The sequence below is a fragment of the Rhinolophus sinicus genome, chromosome 1 (genome assembly GCF_057876585.1).
Source record: "Rhinolophus sinicus isolate RSI-liver-muscle chromosome 1, RSI-T2T, whole genome shotgun sequence".
Lineage (NCBI taxonomy): Eukaryota > Metazoa > Chordata > Mammalia > Chiroptera > Rhinolophidae > Rhinolophus > Rhinolophus sinicus.
This window is the reverse complement of record NC_142501.1, coordinates 67,495,834-67,499,185: the sequence shown is the minus strand read 5'-3', so window position 1 is coordinate 67,499,185 and position 3,352 is coordinate 67,495,834. Positions and strand designations below refer to the sequence as shown.

General features: G+C 39.1%; 1 pseudogene; it reads right to left on the bottom strand.

The window, feature by feature from the left end:
* Positions 1–724: 724 nt before the first annotated feature.
* Positions 725–1,090, bottom strand: LOC148759086 (large ribosomal subunit protein uL23 pseudogene; annotated as a pseudogene).
* Between the last annotated feature and the right edge of the window lie 2,262 nt (positions 1,091–3,352).

Genomic DNA, 3,352 nt, shown 5'->3' with positions numbered 1-3,352 from the left:
TGGGAGAGGAAAAGGATAAATCATGACAAGTACATAGAAAACAAAGCAAACACAGAAATAAGGTAATTACTATCATAATTATTATTATGTAAAAGGAAATGTGATCATAATATACTATATGTCTCAGCAGTGAACAATATTTACATGAGCATAAAAATATAAACATAAACATGAATGAATCAAAACTTCCATATTGGGAGGATGGAGGTACAGACAAAGATGATTTTATGTTTATGCTGGTTGAATTTAAGTTATACCTGATGGGACTCAAGGTGGGAATGTCAACAACCTATAGAATGTCAAGCTAGAGATACACATTTTTTTGTGCAATCTGCTTGAACTGTGGAAGTGGGTAAGATTACTAAAGGGGGTATTGTACAGCCCAAGCCGAAGACTGAGTATAGACCCTTGCCCTCTTTAAAGTAAGAGGAAGAAAAATATTCAATAAAGATGTAAATAAGTAGTTAGCGGAAGAAGAAGTACTTGAAATAGGACACTTCATGGGAGACAAGGGAAAAGAAATTCTCAAAAAATATGCATCAATATAAAATGTTTTGGAAAGCTCGAGGAAAATTAGGAAAAGCTCTTGGTTTTATTTTTATTTCTTTAATATGGTGAAAAAAATTATATTTAGAATTGGCCAGCTGGCCAGTTTGGATGATTCCAGTTTTGCTGCAACTTTCAAAGCATTATAGTCAGGAGCCAGTCGAACATATGCCCTCTTCTATCCATCAGGCCTGATGAGGATATTGACCTTGGCTGTATCAGTATCATAGAGTTTCTTCACAGCCAGTTTGATCTGATGTTTGTTTACCTTGACATCCACAATGAACACAAGTGTGTCATCTTCTATCTTTCTCATGGCTGACTTGGTGGTCAGGGTGACCTTGATGGCATAGTGGTCAAGCTTATTTCTCTTGGGGGTGCTCTTCTCAGAATTTTTGAGTGGCTTTCTGAGCTGCAGTACCTTGGGCCACTGGAAGTGGATGACGTCCGGATCTTCTCTTTTTTTGTGGCTGTGGACGCCTTTCCGCACTGCCTTCTTGGCCTTCAAAACCTTTGGCTCTTGGTGGATAAGGAGCGAGGACATCCTTCTTTGTTTTTGGTGCTGTCTTCATGTAAAGTCAAAGGCTATTAATGATTAAAAATGTCACTAGTGACCCTCGACAGAAGAGTTTCATTCTAGTGCGGGAAGCAGACTTAGGGAGTGGGATATGAGACAGCAGTATGAGAGTCTTAAGAAAACTCTTGGCCTTACATGGTGTCAAAATATCACTCCTTGGATTATTTGCTGATGGAAAGTGAAAGAAAAAATAATAACACTGGGGAGATCTGGCTGTTGTCTCCTGAACTCAGTAATTAATGTTAGTATCACTAAAAGTGGGACAATCAGAAGTAACACACCCAAAATGTGATGTAATATAAAGTACACAGCACCAGATATGAATATTCCTAGCAAAAATGTAGCTTGAATTGAAATCAGCCTTTATATCTCATCTCCAGCTCACAGGAAATAAGGGGTAGATAAACATGTTAAATGATACCAAAAAAAGAAACAATCAAACAAATCCAGAAGGTGGGACATTATATAGGGACAATGGGCCCAGTCGCTTCAACAATTCAATGACGTAAAAAAGAGGGAGGGAAGCATTGTTGAAATCAAAAGAGAACTAAACCATACAACAATCTGAGCAACACATGGTCTTAAATTAAATCCTGACTTGAAAATAACAGCTGCAAAACACATTTTTTGTGACCACTGGGAAAATTTGAATATAGTCTATTACATAATATGAAAGCATTATTATCAGTTTTGTTAATTGTGATAATGATATTGTTTTTTAAGAGATGCATTCTAAAGTATTTAGGGGTAAAGTGTCATAATGTCTATCATTTAATTTAAAATACTTCAGGAAATGAAAGATGAAGCAAATATGGCCAATTGTTAAGTCTAGGTACAAGTATATTGGTATTCCATTTTTCTGTATGTTTGAAATTGTAATAAAATTAAATATAAATTTCGTGGTAGAAAGAAAATAATGAAGTGGTAGTTTGAGGCATAACTGAGTCAAGGTTGCTTTTACTGTGAACATGTTTGCAACCTGAAAGGAGGCAACATGGAGAGAGAGAGGGAGGAAATGACTGAACAAAGTCAAAGAAGTCGGATAGGGTAAATTATAAGGACACATGAAGAGGTCATACCCAGAAAGGCTGATCAGCACCCATTGCTGAGACAAAAGGGACAAAAACTAATGAGTGAAGAGACGAGAGCATTCTAAGGTGGAAACAGCCAAACTGGGGAATGGCCTTTGACTGGAGGATCTACTGAAGTTAGATCAAGAGTAGGGAAGGTGGGATTGGGGACTTGAGGAGAATGAAAAAGTTCTGAAAATGCTGCTGGATGAATTCTGTAGGGATGCAATCCTGAAGAGAGATGTTATTCAGATGAATGGAGATAACATGTATTTCTACTGAACCCACTCAGCACACTTTTATGATTTCCTTCAGGGATGCTCAAAAACCTGGAAATGGAAGAAAATCAGAGAATGCTGGATTTTCCCTAAAGTGGAGGAAGAACACGCAATAATCCCACAAATCAAATGGGTGACTATGGGTGTTTCCAGGTTTTTAGTAAGGCCATACATAACTAGGTACGCGCAGGAAGCATCGTGTGTAACGTAAAACATTGAGTGTTGCCTACAACTGGCTCTGGGTAAGACTGGAAGGGCATTAATAGACAAGAACAAGAAAAGCTAAAAGGGATAGGAAGTCATGTTTGCTGTGAAGGATGGTTTAATGGGTGAAGACATGGGACAAGTACAGGAATAAGTTGTAGTCAAGACAGGAAGCACAGAGGGAGAAAGTCTGGAGAACATAAAATCCCAAGTGGTGTTGAGGTCCTAGGTGTGGCCACATAGATGTGTAGCTGAAGTAGAAACTAGTTAGCCAAGTTATTAGATGAAAATGAACATGGATATAGTAGACAGTTTCTGAGATAGCCCCCAATGATCCCCACATCCTGTTACTCACACTCTTGTATAATCCCTTCCCCTTGAGTGTAGACTGGACCTAGTGTCTTATTTCTAACAAATAAAACAGGCAAAAATGATGGGCTGTCACCTCTGAGATTGTTACCAGAAAACTCCAGCTTCTATCTTGCTTGCCCTCTCTTGCTTTTTCACTTGTTTGCTCTATGAAGCCAGCTGCCATGTTGTGAGCTGCCCAGTGGAGAGACAAATCAGGCAAGGAATTAAGGGAGGCCTCTGGCCAGTGAGAACCCAAGGCCCTCAGTCCAACACCCCCGGAGGATATGAGGCTTGTCAACAACCACAAGCGTGAGCTTGGAGCGCTC